A 19,602-nucleotide genomic window follows, 5' to 3' on the forward strand; every position below is an offset into this window, starting at 1 on the left:
CACAACCTTTTTGATGTTTTTTCAGTTGACTCTGTTTCTCTCAATCTCTCTCTCTTTCTGTCTCTCTCCGTTTGTGTGTGTGTATGTGTGTGTGAAATCCATGACCAAATGGAGTTTACACCAATGATGCAATATTGGTTTAATATCCAAATATTAATCCATGTAGTACGCTAACTCTACAGGCTTAAAAGAACATTTTATAGTCATAGCAACTGATGCAGAGACAGTATTTGACAAAATTCAATCCCAATCATAAGAAAAATACTCATAAAATAAAGAATAGAAAGAAATGTTTTCACCTTGATAAAAAACTTAAACACAACTTATAGCTGATACTATATCTAATAGTTAAAGGATGAATGCTTTTCTCTTAAGATCATGCTTCAGATATGAACATACAGCTTATTAAAGTTAAAACAAAAGAAAAATAAATATACACAAATACTTATCAAAGGAAAACAAGATTGACATCAATATCAGATCAACTAATCTTCAGAGGAAAGCAATTTATTAGCAAACATGTCTACACTCACTACTGCTATTCAACATGATACTGGAAGTTATAAATTTAACAATAAAACAAGAAACAAAAATAAAGTCATACACATCAAAGAAAGTAATAAAGGAGGTGACATGATTGTCTACAGAGAAAATACCAAGTTATATACTAAATAGCAAATAGAACTAATAAGTGTGTTCAGCAAAGTTTCATAATACAAGACTTATATACAAAAGCAATTATATCTCTATTGATGAACACATGGATATCAAAAGAAAAAATAATTTGCAACCACTGATAAACAATATTAATGAAGATTTAATTAAATAAAAAGTCATACCATATTCATGGATTGAAAGACTTAATGTAGTAAATTGTCATTTTTTCTGAAATTGATGTACAAGTTTAACACAGCATTTATCAAAATCCCTGGAAATTTTTGTAAATATAGACATGATTGTTCCAAAATTTATGTGGAAATTAAAGGAAGTAATAAAAGTAAACAATTTTATAAAATGATAACATAATCTTATGAATCACTCTTAACACTTTCAAAACAAATAGGTACAGTAATCCACAGATCAATGGAACAGAATAGAATAGTCAGAATTAACCCTTCACAAATACACAAATTTGAGTGCTGATGTGTTAAAAAACAGTGCAATGAAGGAAGAATAATCTTTTCAACACATCACGCTGGGAAAATTGGATATTCATATAAAAAAACAAATGTTTATCTAACCCACATAAATTACAGAACATTTGTCTCAAAATTTATCATAGATTTAAAAGTAAAATGTAACATTTTAAAACTTCCCTAAAAAATCATAGGAAAAAATATTTCAGTCCTGGATCTTCACAAAGAGATGTTACCATGGTACCAAAAGCATCATTCATAAAAATAATATTTCACAACTTGGACTTCATCAGAATTTAAAATTTTTGCGTATAAGACTTGATTAAGAAGACAAAAATATAAGGAGAAATCTAGGAAAATAAGAGTTTCTGATCACATATCTGAAAAAAGACTTATTTTAGATTATATAAGAACTCTTAAAACTCAACAATAAGAAAAAAATACAAATATCTCTATTAGAAAGTGGACAGAAGACATGGAGAGACACTTAACTAAACAGGTTATACAGATAACAGGTAAGCACATATAAAAGATATTGAACATCACTAGCCATCAGTAAAATGCAAATAGATACCATTATGAGATATTACTGTATACCTATCCAAAAAACAAATATAAAATATAATGATAACAAACTCTTACAAGGATGCAAATAAATTAGATCATTTATATACGACTGACTGGTTGGAATGTAAAAACATTCTGAATGTAATGTAAAAGTCATTCTGAAGGAATCTGAAGGAAAGTTTCATGATGTCTTAAAATACTGATCATATACTTACCATATGACCTAGCATTCATGCTTATCTCAAAGAATAAATTATATCCACAGAAAAAAAGTGTTACATAATTTATCAAAACAATTTCATTTGTAATAGCCAAAAAAATGGGTTAACTAAAACACACTGCAATAGATAAATGATCAATATGCCAAACTATGGTGTATCTATGCCATAGATTACTATTCAGCAATACAAAAATATTTATACATCTAAAAATGTGCATAGAACTCAAGGGTATTATTGTGTGTGTAACCAAAAAAAGTCAAAAAGATGGTATGATTCCAGCTGTATAACATCCTTAAATAAGAAAATAGGTATTGAGAATGAATTATTTGTTGCCTGGGTATTGGAAAGGTGGGTAGGTGGGAGTAACATTAGGAAGATAAAATAATTCTGTATTTTGATCACTGTGGTGCTTACATAAATTTATCCATGTGACACACTGACAATGATTTGTACATACACATTGTATGAGTGTCAATCTGTCAGTTTTTTATATTCTACTATAGTTAGCAAAAATGTAATTATTGGGGGAAACATGGTAAAAGGAATATACTATCTTTGCAACTTCCTGTGAATTTACATTATTCCAAATTTTAAAATTTAGCAAAAAGCACAATTTAGCCGGTTAAATTCAGTGATATGTTTTTAAGTGTCATGAACCATGGGGTTTCTTCTCAAGTTTCTTAATATATTTTATTTTCACTTGCATTCACTTGCAAATTTTCTTAGTCTTAACCTTTATTTGCAGAGACATACATTTGAAACTATAATTGTTTTACACATCCTATCAAATATTCCCTTCATCTGAAGAGCACCCTGTTGAAGTTCTCTCTTCCTCAATTTTTATTAGACTGATTCCTCTCAGCCTATAACACTTTTGAAGCTGAAGCTTCTCTTCAATGTTTTCCTCCTTACATCAAATATTTTTTCATACCTTTTATTCCTCCATCTAGGTCACTTTCTTATTAATACAATCTATTCTCAAGTGACTTTTAAAAATTGTATTGCGAAAGAAAACTTTAAGGAGGCACAGCATGTGAAGAAATGTTTTTATTCTGCAATAACAATTGATTCAACATTTTGTGGGAATATAATTAGTCTACTTTAATTATATTTATCCTTTCAAATTTGAAGGGCTTTCTCTATTATGTTCTAGTACTTAGAATTGGTGATGAGACACTTGAACTTTATCTCATTGTTATTCCTTTTGTAAAACACCTGCTTTTATTTCTTTTTCTTTGGAAATGTTTAGTGCCTTCCTTTTACGATTTATATACTTGAATTTCACTATGACACATAAAGTTTGGTCTTTTCTAATTTATGTGTTTCAGAATTCTTTAGACAATTCTTTTACTGTTTATTTGAGATATATATATATATATACACACATACACACACACATATACACACACACACACACATATATATATTTTACTCTATGTTCTCTGTTCCCCTTTTCTGAAAGTATTAATTGCAGGTTGGCAATACTTCCCATGGCATTGCATCTGTCTTTGAATTGTAGGAAGGGCCTCTTACATCATCTATTAACCCTTCAATGTATCTAGTCAATATATTAATTTGTATGTCATATTGAAAACTTTGTTTGAATAAAAAAATTTTGACTTTTTTGTGATGAGGACATTACAAATTTACTGTCAGTAACGTTAAATATAGAGTACTCATTTATAGCTATATTCATCACGCTGTGCTATTTTTCTAAAAATATGTATTTTTCTACTTAACTGAGGCTTTCTATCCTTTGACTGTCATCTCTCCATTCTCCCAAACCCCTCCTCCAACCCCTCATAATCACTATTCTACTCTAAACTTCTAGGACTTCAATTGTTTTAGATTCTACATGTAACTTAGAACATGCAGTGTTTGTCTTTCTGTTTGTCTTTCTATGTTTGTCTTATTTCACTTAGCATAATGTTCTCCAATTCTGTCAATGTTGTCACAAGTTACAGAGGATTTTTCTTTTTAAGTCTAAGTAGTATTCCATTGCATATGTATACCATATGTCTTAATCCATTCCTTTATTAATGAACACTTAGATTGATTTAATAACTTAGCTATTGTGAGCAATCCTGCAATGAACATGGGAATGTAGACATCTCTTTAACATACCAATTTCTAATCTTTCAGGCGGATACAGAGAAGAAGAATTTCTGGTTCATGCAGTAATACTATTTTTAGTTTTTTGGGCGACCTTCATATTCGTATTTTTCTGAATTTTCCTATTCAAAAACGTCTTATTTTTGTTTATAGATTCAATACCTAATATCAACCTAAATGCCCTTGAAGATAGTGGTTAAATTATTGTTACTGAAATCATCTTTTTTCTAAGACACTTATATTTCTTCCTGGTTTATCTTGTTCTTTCTCTGCAACTATAGATTTTTCTCAAACAAATGGTTAAATATTTAAGATCCACTCATATTTTAGAATGAAGCAGAGATGTCTGTTTCAGAGCTCCCTGTATGTGATGTTGTTTGTTTACAGCAAATAGCTGACCATTACGTCTTTGAATTTAAATTGCCAGTAATTAGAGGGCTTTTTACCTGATGTAGCATTGGTTTAGTTCCTAGGAATGCTATAATAAATTACCACAAATCTGATGGCTTTAAACAATAGGAATTTATTCTACCACAATTCTAGAGACCAGAAATCTGAAGTCAGGGTGTCAGCAATAACACAGTCCCTTTGAAGGCTTTAAATGAGAATCATTACTGCCTCTTCCAGACTCCAGTACCTACAATCAGTCCTTGACAATACTTAGCTTGATGTCGCACAACTGCAACCTCTGCCTCCACCTTCATATGGCTCTGTCTGTATCTGTCTTCTCTTCTTTTTTATGGATTTTTCCTTTTTCATTGGATTTAGGGACCACCAGCACAATCCAGGATGATCTTATGGAGAGAATCTTAGCTTAATTAAATTTGAAAGGCCTTTTACTTTTCTGCAAATAAGGAAACATTTACAGACTCTGAGTAGACATATCTTTTGGGAGACTGCCATTCAACCCACTACAAAAAATATACACTAATCTTCTCAAGATAATTCAGGTAAGTTAAGATAATTTTATTGAGGTTTAAAAGAAGGAAAAACTCACCTATTGACCTAAGATTTAGTGACAAATATTCTTGCAATCATAATTTAGGAATGAGTTGTTGGAAGTTCATAGAAAGAACTTCAGTATTTATCTCATTCTTTTCAGCCTTGCTCCTCAATATGCTTTCTGTTGCACCTGCCATCCTTGAGTCTGGAGCTCCTCTTGGGCACCGCCATGCTGGCAAGTATTCTTGTCCATGCACTCCAGTCAAGGGCACTTCTTAACTGTAGGTTTCATCTGTCATGGTAACGCATCTGTATCTCTCCATCTACTTTCTCTTCCCCAGAAAACATTGAAATCCTGAGGTTTATCACTAGACTCTCTCATTTTTTTGTTGATGAAGAATAATACTTGCAAAAATAGTAACTATCATTCATATGAAATTGCAGGAGAGAGAAATAAAAAATGCTTATTCTGTTTATGCTACATCAACTTTCTAAGTCTGTGTCCTCCTGTATAAAATAAAATTAAAAATCATTTTACATTATTATTCATATATATGAATATGAACTTTCTATTAATATTAAATGCTATATTGCTCATATAAGACTTTATATGATAGGAAGTATTCAATTAAGGTTGGCTATTATAGAAAGTGGATCTCAGCCAAAATATGTGACACATATTCTGCAATGCTAAGAACACTTAAAGAATTAGTAAATTATTTGAAACATTATTAGAAAAAATATGTTCACTTAGACTCAATAGATGTTTCAAAATTGTACCTAATTTAAAAGCAGATATTAATTATGAGAGCATTTGCCACTGAAATATTAAAATGCAAGGATTTTCCGTTTTGAATCTCAATAGAATGTTATGTGATTTCCTGGGACTTGTGAAAATAACATTTGCCATTTCCCATTGCCCACCTTTGGAGGGAATACACATTAATACAGGAATATTACTTACATATTTCTTCTCTTTTAAATTTTTTCATGAATTCATCAGTTTAAAGGGAAAGAATTTGTGCAGATCACATAATTTGATACTTAAAAATTCATAACTATGAGCTGAATTTTGAAAGACATCTATAATTTACTTTTATGCTTGAATAAATTACATAGTATTTAAGAAATGTTATTTATCATTTTAAAATTAGGCAACTGAATTCCCCCTCAGGAGAAAAGGTTGATTTTCTGTTTACTGAAGTTAATTAAAGTGCAAAGTTGTAATCTTTTCACTCTTTGCTAGATAGGAAGTTACTTTAATTCTGAATCTATATTAGTCATGCCAGAGTAATGAGAATAATTATTGTCATTTATTGAACTAGTAGTTTTGGGGCATAGGGTCTTTGATAAATGATAACGTGTTTGCTTTAGTGTCTGTTGTCCTAGTGATTACTATAGTGCACAGAACATAGTAGGCATTCAATATAAATATCCTATTAAAATCACTTGACTATTATTTAGGTCAACTTCTGAGTCAACTGAATTGTAGGAAAAATGTGTTCTACATAAACAATTAAACTAAGAACATCTGCCTATATAAAATGTTTCAAAGCTAAGGCAGTAAAATTCTACATAGGACATTACTTAGTTTTAAAATGAGTGTAGCAGATATCATTCTCCACATATTATTTTCTAACTAACAGTTATTTACTGAGTACATATCACATGTATATGTATTGAATATATATTATATAAACCTCACAGTACCCAGCAAAATTTACAAAGAGTAAAAGTCATTTTTCACCTACCAAAATAGACTGCTACTTTATTAGCATGTTGGGAGCTTTTTTGTTGGAAACAACCTAAGCATCCAGAATTAGGTTTACTATGAAAATACATCTTACATACAGATACTTAGTGACATGGGACATATTTATGATTAGTTCAATTACAAGAGTAGAAAGCCAAACAATACAAATATTATATGAACAATTTTGTTCAAAGAAAAAGAAAAACACAATATGCTCTGAAATGCTAATGGTGGTTATCCTTGTAAGCAGTATTTGTCTATATTTTAAAATATTTTTATATTTTATTATTTCTGCAATTAATTCATACTGCTTTTAAAATCTAATAAAATTGGTGAACGTTATTCAAACAGCTGATTCTAGATTTAATTACTAAATGAGTACAGATAGGCCAATACAATTAAATTGTTAAGGCTAATAACAGTCATTAGCATTAATTTGGGGAAAAAAGTTGTGTTTTATCTTGTGACACATATTCTGCAATGCCAAGAACACTTACAGAATATGTCTTCAAATACATCATTCTGGTAAGGGTACAATGGCATAGCTTGCTTTCCTACAAATATCTTGATATAGATACACTTTAATAAGACACAAAATGACATTTTTATTGAACTTTCAAATATTATTTTATTAGATATGTTTTATCTAATCTATGTTGATAATATTATTGTTTTATTAGAAATGAATATACAAAACAAACATTCTAGTAACATCTGTGACTACTAGCTAAATCACTGATCCCAATATACATATGTTAGTGGTAGGTAGAACTCAAAAAGCAACATATTAGATATAGATTATGGATCTGAAAAGAAATAAGTATCAAGCATTTATGTTGAAAAATCATTACTTTGATGGAAAAAAAGTAATTTTGTAAAGTAATCCTCCAATGTAGGCTCTCTTACACTGGCTATGTCCAAAGTAACCTACTGAAAGCACGTGAAAATTCCATCTGTGGTGAAATAACAGGAACTGGACTTAGCCTCCCATTTTAAACTACCAAAACACCATACAAAATATATAAAACAACTATATAGTTTATAGTGGAATGAAATGAAAAGGTTAAAAAAATTCTTACTCAATCCAAAAAATGGAATAAAGGAATGAAAACAAGAAACAATAAACAGAGTGTACAAATGCAAGATACATATGCAAGTGGCAGATTGAAATCTGACAATATTAGTAATATTATTACATGCAAATGTTATAAATACTCCAAATAAAAAGTGGAGATAAGAAAATTAATAAAAGCAGCCGGGCGTGGTAGCTCACGTCTGTAATCCCAGCACTTTGGGAGGCTGAGATGGGGTCAGGAGATGGAAACCATCCTGGCTAACACGGTGAAACCCCACCTCTACTAAAAATACAAAAATAAAAAAAAATTAGCTCGGCATGGTGGCGGGTGCCTGTAGTCCCAGCTACTGGAGAGGCTGAGGCAGGAGAATGGCGTGAACCTGGGAGGCAGAGCTTTCAGTGAGTGGAGATCGAGCCACTGCACTCCAGCCTTGGTGACTAAGCAAGACTCTATCTCAAAAAAAGAAAAGAAAAGAAAATTAATAAAAGCAATACCCAACAATTGACTGTCTAAAAGGACCCCACTTTAAATTAAGAAAATACATATTGTATAACAATGAAGGCATGGAAGTTCTACTGTGCAATAACTTACAAAAAAAGCAAAGTTGCTATATTTATATCCAAGAAAGTAGACTTCAAAAAAGGAATATATCTGAGGATAAATAAGGGTATTTCATAATGATAAAGACATGATTTTATCAAAAGACATTAAAAACTCAGTTTTGTATAAAATCATTAATTGAGCTTCAAAATTAATTAAGTAAAATGTGATAAAAGAGAAAAGTAAGTTAGAAAACTCCAAAATTAGAGTTTGAACTTCTCATAATCTTCTACAAGTAGTTGATTTTTAAAAACTGGAGAAAAACTTTTAAGTATATAGAAGCCCTAATCAACACAAAAAAGCAACCTGCCAGAATTAATATTTATGGGACAATTTCACCCCCAAAGACCAAACTACATATTCTTTTCAAGTACACAAGGAGTATTCACCAAGACAGGCTAAATTCTAAGGCATAAAAATGATATATTAAAAATAGCCAACTCATATGACATATGTTATGTGACAACTATAGCAGTAAATTTCAAATCAATAACAGAAAATATCTGAAAAAAATCAGATATTTGAAATCTATATGCCTAGGGGAATAAATTATAAGAAGAAATATAAAATATTTTGAAGTTAATGAAAATAAAATAATAATATGAGTAATATTTAGACATACCTATAACAGATCTTACAGGAAAACCTAGATCTACAAAATTATATAAAGAAAATAAGAAAGCTCTCAAAATAGTCATTTATGTTCATACCTTAAAAATATAAATAAAAGAGCAAATGAAGCCCACAGTAATATAAAAGATGAAATAAAAATCAGAAACAGAGATAATTTTTGTAAACCAAAACGTTTTTAAAGATCAATAAAAATGAGAAACCTAGAGCTAAATTGATCAAGGGAAAATAAAGACACAAATGACCAATATCACAAATGAAAAAGAAGACATCCCAAGATATTCTAAAGATACTAAAAGAAAATATGATTTAACTTTATGCCCATAAACATAGATGAAGTAGAACAATTATTTAAAATATTCAAATTATTAAAATTTACTCAAGAACAAAAGAAAGATAATAAATAATAATTCTGAACTTAATAAATAATTTATAAATAAACTCTTTCCAGGTAACAAATGCCAAGACAAGTAGGCTGCATTGGTAAACTTTATCAAACACTTACAGAAATAATTTCAATCTCATACACTCTATTTCAGAAAATAGAGGAAAAATAATTGTTTGGAACAATTTGCAACACATTTAATAAGACTAGCATTCCATAAATATCAATATAAGAGAAAAACATTGATCATAAAAATGCACCCCCAAAATCAATATTTTTATGAAGTTGAAACAATTATAGTTATATTAAAATAGTTTTATAGTATCATCTAATATGAACTCAGGATGTAAGACTAATGAAATATGTGTAGAAATTATACACAGAAGACAATAAAACACTACTGAGAGAAATTAAATAACATTAAATAAAATGAGAGACTATACCATGCAGTGATTTCAATTTTCCACAAAATGATCTAATATTTCAATGTAAAAATAATTAAATCCCAAACTGTGTGTGTGTGTGCACATGTGTGTATCCCCGTGTGAACTGAGAAGCTAATTCTAAAATACATGTGGCAGTGCAACAAGCTAATAAAGAAGGGCGATTTGAAGAATCAAAACCTTGGGGAACTTAGACTACCATGTGTTAATACTTACCATAAAACTGCAGTAAGGCAAACAGTAGTGTTGGTACAAGAATGGAGGAGTAAGCCAAAGGAACCAAAACAGTGGTCCAGAAATAAATCTGCACATCTATCAATAGTTGGTTTATTTCAAAAGATAATTTTTTCCAATAAATAGTACTTAGTCAATTGGATATTCTTGTGAAATAAATTACTATTGACTCCTACCTCATACAAAAGAGTAACATTGGTTTGTAGATCTACAAAAGCAGATACCCAAATGGCCAGTAAATAAACAAAAAGGTACTCAACTTCATGTTGTAATGTAAGTATAAACTAAAATTATTATTAGATACATACATACATACCTATCAAAATGACTAAAACTTATGAGCCATATACCTAATATTAACAGATACATGAAATAATTTGAGCTCTTTTAAACCATCTATAAGTTTTCACACGACTATAAAGATACAGCCTGAGACAGGGTAACTAAGAAGAAAACAGGTTTCATTGACTCACAGTTCCACATGGCTGGGAAGGCTTCAGGAAACTTAGAATCATGATGAAGGCTAAGGGAAAGCAAAGCGTGACTTATATGGCAGGAAGAGAGAGAGAGAGGGGGAAAGTTAACTGCCACTTTTAAACCATCAGATTTTGTAGGAACTCCCTCACTATCATGAGAACAGCGTGGGAATGACCCCTCTCATGATCCAATCATCTTCCATCACGTTTCTCCCTTGACAGATGAAAATTACAATTTGTGGTGAGATTTGGATGAGGACACAGAGCCAAACCATATCATTCTACCCATGACCCCTCCACAATTTTATTGCTTTTCACATTTCAAAACCAATCATGCCTTCTTTTATTTATTTATTTATTTATTTATTTATTTATGTTTTATTATTATTATACTTTAAGTTCTAGGGTACATGTGCATAACGTGCAGGTTTGTTACATATGTATACTTGTGCCATGTTGCTGTGCTGCACCCATCAACTCATCAGCACCCATCAACTCGTCATTTACATCAGGTATAACTCCCAATGCAATCCCTCCCCCCTTCCCCCTCCCCATGATAGGCCCCGGTGTGTGATGTTCCCCTTCCCGAGTCCAAGTGATCTCATTGTTCAGTTCCCACCTATGAGTGAGAACATACGGTGTTTGGTTTTCTGTTCTTGTGATAGTTTGCTAAGAATGATGGTTTCCAGCTGCATCCATGTCCCTACAAAGGACACAAGCTCATCCTTTTTATGGCTGCATAGTATTCCATGGTGTATATGTGCCACATTTTCTTAATCCAGTCTGTCACTGATGGACATTTGGGTTGATTCCAAGTCTTTGCTATTGTGAATAGTGCCACAATAAACATACGTGTGCATGTGTCTTTATAGCAGCATGATTTATAATCCTTTGGGTATATACCCAGTAATGGGATGGCTGGGTCATATGGTACATCTAGTTCTAGATCCTTGAGGAATCACCATGCTGTTTTCCATAATGGTTGAACTAGTTTACAATCCCACCAACAGTGTAAAAGTGTTCCTATTTCTCCACATCCTCTCCAGCACCTGTTGTTTCCTGACTTTTTAATGATCGCCATTCTAACTGGTGTGAGATGGTATCTCATTGTGGTTTTGATTTGCATTTCTCTGATGGCCAGTGATGATGAGCATTTTTTCATGTGTCTGTTGGCTGTATGAATGTCTTCTTTTGAGAAATGTCTGTTCATATCCTTTGCCCACTTTTTGATGGGGTTGTTTGTTTTTATCTTGTAAATTTGTTTGAGTTCTTTGTAGGTTCTGGATATTAGCCCTTTGTCAGATGAGTAGATTGCAAAAATTTTCTCCCATTCTGTAGGTTGCCTGTTCACTCTGATGGTAGTTTCTTTTGCTGTGCAGAAGCTCTTTAGTTTAATGAGATCCCATTTGTCAATTTTGGCTTTTGCTGCCGTTGCTTGTGGTGTTTTAGACATGAAGTCTTTGCCCATGCCTATGTCCTGAATGGTACTACCTAGGTTTTCCTCTAGGGTTTTTATGGTATTAGGTCTAACATTTAAGTCTCTAATCCATCTAGAATTAATTTTCGTATAAGGAGTAAGGAAAGGATCCAGTTTCAGCTTTCTACTTATGGCTAGCCAATTTTCCCAGCACCATTTATTAAATAGGGAATCCTTTCCCCATTTCTTTTTTCTCTCAGGTTTGTCAAAGATCAGATGGCTGTAGACGTGTGGTATTATTTCTGAGGACTCTGTTCTGTTCCATTGGTCTATATCTCTGTTTTGGTACCAGTACCATGCTGTTTTGGTTACTGTAGCCTTGTAGTATAGTTTGAAGTCAGGTAGCGTGATGCCTCCAGCTTTGTTCTTTTGACTTAGGATTGTCTTGGAGATGCGGGCTCTTTTTTGGTTCCATATGAACTTTAAAGCAGTTTTTTCCAATTCTGTGAAGAAACTCGTTGGTTGCTTGATGGGGGTGGCATTGAATCTATAAAAAACCTTGGGCAGTATGGCCATTTTCACGATATTGATTCTTCCTATCCATGAGCATGGTATGTTCTTCCATTTGTTTGTGTCCTCTTTTATTTCACTGAGCAGTGGTTTGTAGTTCTCCTTGAAGAGGTCCTTTACATCCCTTGTAAGTTGGATTCCTAGGTATTTTATTCTCTTTGAAGCAATTGTGAATGGAAGTTCATTCATGATTTGGCTCTCTGTTTGTTACTGGTGTATAAGAATGCTTGTGATTTTTGCACATTAATTTTGTGTCCTGAGACTTTGCTGAAGTTGCTTATCAGCTTAAGGAGATTTTGGGCTGAGACAATGGGATTTTCTAAATATACAATCATGTCATCTGCAAACAGGGACAATTTGACTTCTTCTTTTCCTAACTGAATACCCTTGATTTCTTTCTCTTGCCTGATTGCCCTAGCCAGAACTTCCAACACTATGTTGAATAGGAGTGGTGAGAGAGGGCATCCCTGTCTTGTGCCAGTTTTCAAAGGGAATTTTTCCAGTTTTTGCCCATTCAGTATGATATTGGCTGTGAGTTTGTCATAAATAGCTCTTATTATTTTGAGGTACGTTCCATCAATACCGAATTTATTGAGCATTTTTAGCATGAAGGGCTGTTGAATTTTGTCAAAAGCCTTTTCTGCATCTATTGAGATAATCATGTGGTTCTTGTCTTTGGTTCTGTTTATATGCTGGATTATGTTTATTGATTTGCGAATGTTGAACCAGTCTTGCATCCCAGAGATGAATCCCACTTGATCATGGTGGATAAGCTTTTTGATGTGCTGCTGAATCCGGTTTGCCAATATTTTATTGAGCATTTTTGCATCGATGTTCATCAGGGATATTGGTCTAAAATTCTCTTTTTTTGTTGTGTCTCTGCCAGGCTTTGGTATCAGGATGATGTTGGCCTCATAAAATCGTTAGGGAGGATTCCCTCTTTTTCTATTGATTGGAATAGTTTCAGAAGGAATGGTGGTACCAGCTCCTCCTTGTACCTCTGGTAGAATTCAGCTGTGAATCCATCTGGTCCTGGACTTTTTTTGGTTGGTAGGCTATTAATTATTGCCTCAATTTCAGAGCCTGCTATTGGTCTATTCAGGGATTCAACTTCTTCCTGGTTTAGTCTTGGAAGAGTGTAAGTGTCCAGGTAATTATCCATTTCTTCTAGATTTTCTAGTTTATTTGCGTAGAGGTGTTTATAGTATTCTCTGATGGTAGTTTGTATTTCTGTGGGGTCGGTGGTGATATCCCCTTTATCATTTTTTATTGCGTCTATTTGATTCTTCTCTCTTTTCTTCTTTATTAGTCTTGCCAGAGGTCTGTCAATTTTGTTGATCTTTTCAAAAAACTAACTCCTGGATTCATTGATTTTTTGGAGGGTTTTTTGTGTCTCTATCTCCTTCAGTTCTGCTCTGATCTTAGTTATTTCTAGCCTTCTGCTAGCTTTTGAATGCGTTTGCTCTTGCTTCTCTAGTTCTTTTAATTGTGATGTTAAAGTGTCAATTTTAGATCTTGCCAGCTTTCTCTTGTGGGCATTTAGTGCTATAAATTTCCCTCTACACACTGCTTTAAATGTGTCCCAGAGATTCTGGTATGTTGCATCTTTGTTCTCATTGGTTTCAAAGAACATCTTTATTTCTGCCTTCATTTCGTTATGGACCCAGTAGTCATTCAGGAGCAGGTTGTTCATTTTCCATGTAGTTGAGCAGTTTTGATTGAGTTTCTTAGTCCTGAGTTCTAGTTTGATTGCACTGTGGTCTGAGAGACAGTTTGTTATAATTTCTGTTCTTGTACATTTGCTGAGGAGTGCTTTACTTCCAATTATGTGGTCAATTTTGGAATAAGTGCGATGTGGTGCTGAGAAGAATGTATATTCTGTTGATTTGGGGTGGAGAGTTCTATAGATGTCTATTAGGTCTGCTTGCTGCAGAGATGAGTTCAATTCTTGGATATCCTTGTTAACTTTCTGTCTCGTTGATCTGTCTAATGTTGACAGTGGAGTGTTGAAGTCTCCCATTATTATTGTATGGGAGTCTAAGTCTCTTTGTAAGTCTCTAAGGACTTGCTTTATGAATCAGGGTGATCCTGTATTGAGTCCATATATATTTAGGATAGTTAGCTCTTCCTCTTGAATTGATCCTTTTACCATTATGTAATGGCCTTCTTTGTCTCTTTTGATCTTTGATGGTTTAAAGTCTGTTTTATCAGAGACTAGTATTGCAACCCCTGCTTTTTTTTGTTCTCCATTTGCTTGGTAAATCTTCCTCCATCCCTTTATTTTGAGCCTATATATGTCTCTGCGTGTGAGATGGGTCTCCTGAATACAGCAGACTGATGGGTCTTGACTCTTTATCCAGTTTGCCAGTCTGTGTCTTTTAATTGGACCATTTAGTCCATTTACATTTAAGGTTAATATTGTTATGTGTGAACTTGATCCTGCCATTATGATATTAACTGGTTATTTTGCTCGTTAGTTGATGCAGTTTCTTCCTAGCGTCGATGGTCTCTACGTTTTGGCATGTTTTTGCAATGGCTGGTACCGGTTATTCCTTTCCATGTTTAGTGCTTCCTTCAGGGTCTCTTGTAAGGCAGGCCTAGTGGTGACAAAATCTCTAAGCATTTGCTTATCTGTAAAGGATTTTATTTCTCCTTCACTTATGAAACTTAGTTTGGCTGGATATGAAATTCTGGGCTGAAAATTCTTTTCTTTAAGAATGTTGAATATTGGCCCCCACTCTCTTCTGGCTTGGAGAGTTTCTGCCGAGAGATCTGCTGTTAGTCTGATGGGCTTCCCTTTGTGGGTAACCCGACCTTTCTCTCTGGCTGCCCTTAAGATTTTTTCCTTCATTTCAACTTTGGTGAATCTGGCAATTATGTGTCTTGGAGTTGCTCTTCTCGAGGAGTATCTTTGTGGCGTTCTCTGTATTTCTTGGATTTGAATGTTGGCCTGCCCTACTAGGTTCAGGAAGTTCTCCTGGATGATATCCTGAAGAGTGTTTTCCAACTTGGTTCCATTTTCCCCCTCACTTTCAGGCACCCCAATCAGATGTAGATTTGGTCTTTTTACATAATCCCATACTTCTTGCAGGCTTTGTTCATTTCTTTTTCTTCTTTTTTCTTTTGGTTTCTCTTCTCACTTCATTTCATTCATTTGATCCTCAATCGCTGATACTCTTTCTTCCAGTTGATCGAGTCGGTTACTGAAGCTTGTGCATTTGTCACATATTTCTCGTGTCATGGTTTTCATCTCTTTCATTTTGTTTATGACCTTCTCTGCATTAATTACTCTAGCCATCAATTCTTCCACTTTTTTTTCAAGATTTTTAGTTTCTTTGCGCTGGGTACATAATTCCTCCTTTAGCTCTGAGAAGTTTGATGGACTGAAGCCTTCTTCTCTCATCTCGTCAAAGTCATTCTCCATCAAGCTTTGATCCATTGCTGGCGATGAGCTGCGCTCCTTTGCCGGGGGAGATGCGCTCTTATTTTTGGAATTTCCAGTTTTTCTGCCCTGCTTTTTCCCCATCTTTGTGGTTTTATCTGCCTCTGGTCTTTGATGATGATGGTGACGTACTGATGGGGTTTTGGTGTAGGTGTCCTTCCTGTTTGATAATTTTCCTTCTAACAGTCAGGACCCTCAGCTGTAGGTCTGTTGGAGATTGCTTGAGGTCCACTCCAGACCCTGTTTGCCTGGGTGTCAGCAGCAGAGGCTGCAGAAGATAGAATATTGCTGAACAGCGAGTGTACCTGTCTGATTCTTTTGGAGGCTTCCTCTCAGGGGTGTACTCCACCCTGTGAGGTGTGGGGTGTCAGACTGCCCCTAGTGGGGGATGTCTCCCAGTTAGGCTACTCAGGGGTCAGGGACCCACTTGAGCAGGCAGTCTGTCCCTTCTCAGATCTCAACCTCCGTGTTGGGAGATCCACTGCTCTCTTCAAAGCTGTTAGACAGAGTCGTTTGCGTCTGCAGAGGTTTCGGCTGTGTTTGTTATTGCCCTGTCCCCAGAGGTGGAGTCTACAGAGACAGGCAGGTTTCCTTGAGCTGCTGTGAGCTCCACCCAGTTCGAGCTTCCCAGCAACTTTGTTTACCTACTTAAGCCTCAGCAATGGCAGGCGCCCCTCCCCCAGCCTCACTGCTGCCTTGCCGGTAGATCACAGACTGCTGTGCTAGCAATGAGGGAGGCTCCGTGGGCGTGGGACCCTCCCGGCCAGGTGTGGGATATAATCTCCTGGTGTGCCTGTTTGCTTAAAGCGCAGTATTGGGGTGGGAGTTACCCAATTTTCCAGGTGTTGTGTGTCTCAGTTCCCCTGGCTAGGAAAAGGGATTCCCTTTCCCCTTGCGCTTCCCAGGTGAGGCGATGCCTCACCCTGCTTCAGCTCTCGCTGGTCGGGCTGCAGCAGCTGACCAGCACCGATTGTCCGGCACTCCCTAGTGAGATGAACCCAGTACCTCAGTTGAAAATGCAGAAATCACCGGTCTTCTGTGTCGCTCGCGCTGGGAGTTGGAGACTGGAGCTGTTCCTATTTGGCCATCTTGCTCCGCCCCCAGTTACCCCAATCATGCCTTCTAAACAGGCCCCCAAAGGCTTAATTCCTTCTGGCATTTACCCAAAAGCACACGTCCAAAGTCTCATCTGAGACAAGGCAAGTCACTTATGCCTATGAGCCTGTAAAACAAAACAAAACAAAAAACAAATTAGTTACTTCCAGGATACAATGGCGGTACAAACATTGGATAAATGTTCCCATCTTAAAACTCCAACATTTTCTTTTACTCCATGTCTCATGTCCAGAGCTGATGCAAGGGGTGTGCTCCCAGGGCCTTGGGAAGCTCCTCCCCCTGTGGCTCTGCAGTTTACAGCCCCTGTGGGTGCTTTCATTGAGCATCTGGTATTGAGTGCCTATGGCTTTTCCAAGTGCACGGTGCAAGCTGTCAGTAGTTCCACTATTCTGGGTTCTGGAAAGTGGTAACCCTCTTCTCAGAGATGCACTGGGTAGTGCCCCAGTGGAGATTCAGTGTGGGGGCTCTGACCCCAAATTTCCCCTCTGCATTGCCCTAGTAGAGATTCTCCATGAGGGCTCCACCAGTGCAGGAGACTTCTGGCTGAATATCCAGGTGTTTCCATACATCCTCTGAAATCTAGGTGGAGGCTCCCAAACCTCAACTCTTGTCTTTTGTGTACCTGCAGGCTTAACACTGTGTGAAAGCCACTAGGGCTTGGAGCTTGCGCTCTCTGAAACAATGCCCTGAGCTGTACCTTGGCTTCTTTTAGCCAAGGCTAGAGCTGGAGAGGTTGGGACACAGGGCACCAAGGCCCAAAGCTTCATAGAGCAGTGGGGCCCTGAGCCCTGGCCACAAAACCATTTTTCCCTCCTAGGCCTCTGGGCCTGTGATGGAAGGGGCTGTCATTAAGTTCTCTGACATGCTCTGGAGACATTGTTCACATCGTCTTGGCTATTAACATTAGGATCCTCATTACTTATTCAGATTTATGCAACCAGCTTGAATTTCTGCCCAGAAAATGAGATTTTCTTTTCCACCACGTGTCAGGCTACAAATTTTCCCAATAAGTTCCTTATCTCTATCTTAAACCACCTCAGCCTGGATTTCATTTCATTTTCCATATCACTCTCAGCATTTTGATCAAAACCATTCAACAAGTCTTTAGGAAGTTTCAACCTTTCCCATATCTTCTTGTCTTCTTCTGAGTTCTCCAAACTATTCCAGCTTCTGCCTGTTAGCCATGTCCAAAGTCGCTTCCATGTTTTCAGGTTATCTTTATAGCAGTACCCTACTCCTGGTACCAATTTTTTGTATTAGTCCATTTCACATTGCTGTAAAGATACTACCTGAGACTGGGTAATTTATAAAAAGAAAAGGTTTAATTGACTAACAGTTCTACATAGCTGAGAAGACCTCAGGAAACTTAGAATCATGGCAGCAGGTAAAGGTGAAGCAAGGCATATGTTACATTGCAGCAGGAGCGAGAGAGAGAGAGTGCAGGGAAAACTGTCACTTTTAAACCATCAGGTCTCATGAGAACTCCATCACTATCAGAAGAAAAGCATGGGGAAAACTGCCTCCATGAGCCACTCACCTCCCACCAAATCCCTCTGTTGACATGTGGAGATTACAATTTGAGATGAGATTTGGGTGGGGACACAGAGCCAAACCATATTACACTAGTGAAAGTATAAATTGGTACAAACAAATTAGAAAACCATTTGAAAGCCCAGCAATAGTTGGACTTCTGCATTATTGTGGTAGGTATAATGGCCTTCCAAAGATGTTCACACTTTAAACCCCTGAAGTTGTGTGTTAGCTAGTAAAAATGATTTTACAGATGTGATTAAATTTATACACCTTGAGATGGGGAGACTAACCTGTATTTTCTGAGTGGGTTCAATCTATTTACATCAGTTATTGGAGATAATTGGTCATAGAGGGAAGAGACAGGAAAAGAATCAGAGAGATTCTGTGTAAGGACTAGACCCACAAATACTGGCTTTGAAGATGAAGAAAAAGGTCCAGGAACCATGGGATGAGGTAGTTTCTAAAAGCTGCATATGATCCTCAGTTTATAGCCAGCAAGAAAGCAGAGACTACTGTTCTGCAACCACATAGACTTGAATTCTGCCAACAACCCAAAAGAGGGGGGGTTATATTTATTCCTACCGTCTCCAGAAATGAACACAGCCATGTTGACACCTTGGTCTTGGTTTGGTTGAGACCATGTCAGATTCATGTCTTACAGATCTGAACAACAATAAACTTGTATTGTCTAAACTGATAAATCTGTAGTAATTGTTAAGCTAATAGCAGCATAGAAAACAAATAAAATTATCTATAATCTAGACCAACTGATTATGGTTGTATTTCTACCAGAAATCTATACATAACACAAATGTTTCTCAAAAGAAAAGTGACCAATTACATTGAGATCTATTTATACAATAGTGAATGTATAGTAATGGAAATAATAGCATGGTCATATCTGACAGTGATAATATTGCATGAAGGAAAAATAATGCCAAATATTACA

The sequence above is a fragment of the Macaca mulatta genome, chromosome 13 (genome assembly GCF_049350105.2).
Source record: "Macaca mulatta isolate MMU2019108-1 chromosome 13, T2T-MMU8v2.0, whole genome shotgun sequence".
Taxonomy (NCBI): domain Eukaryota; kingdom Metazoa; phylum Chordata; class Mammalia; order Primates; family Cercopithecidae; genus Macaca; species Macaca mulatta.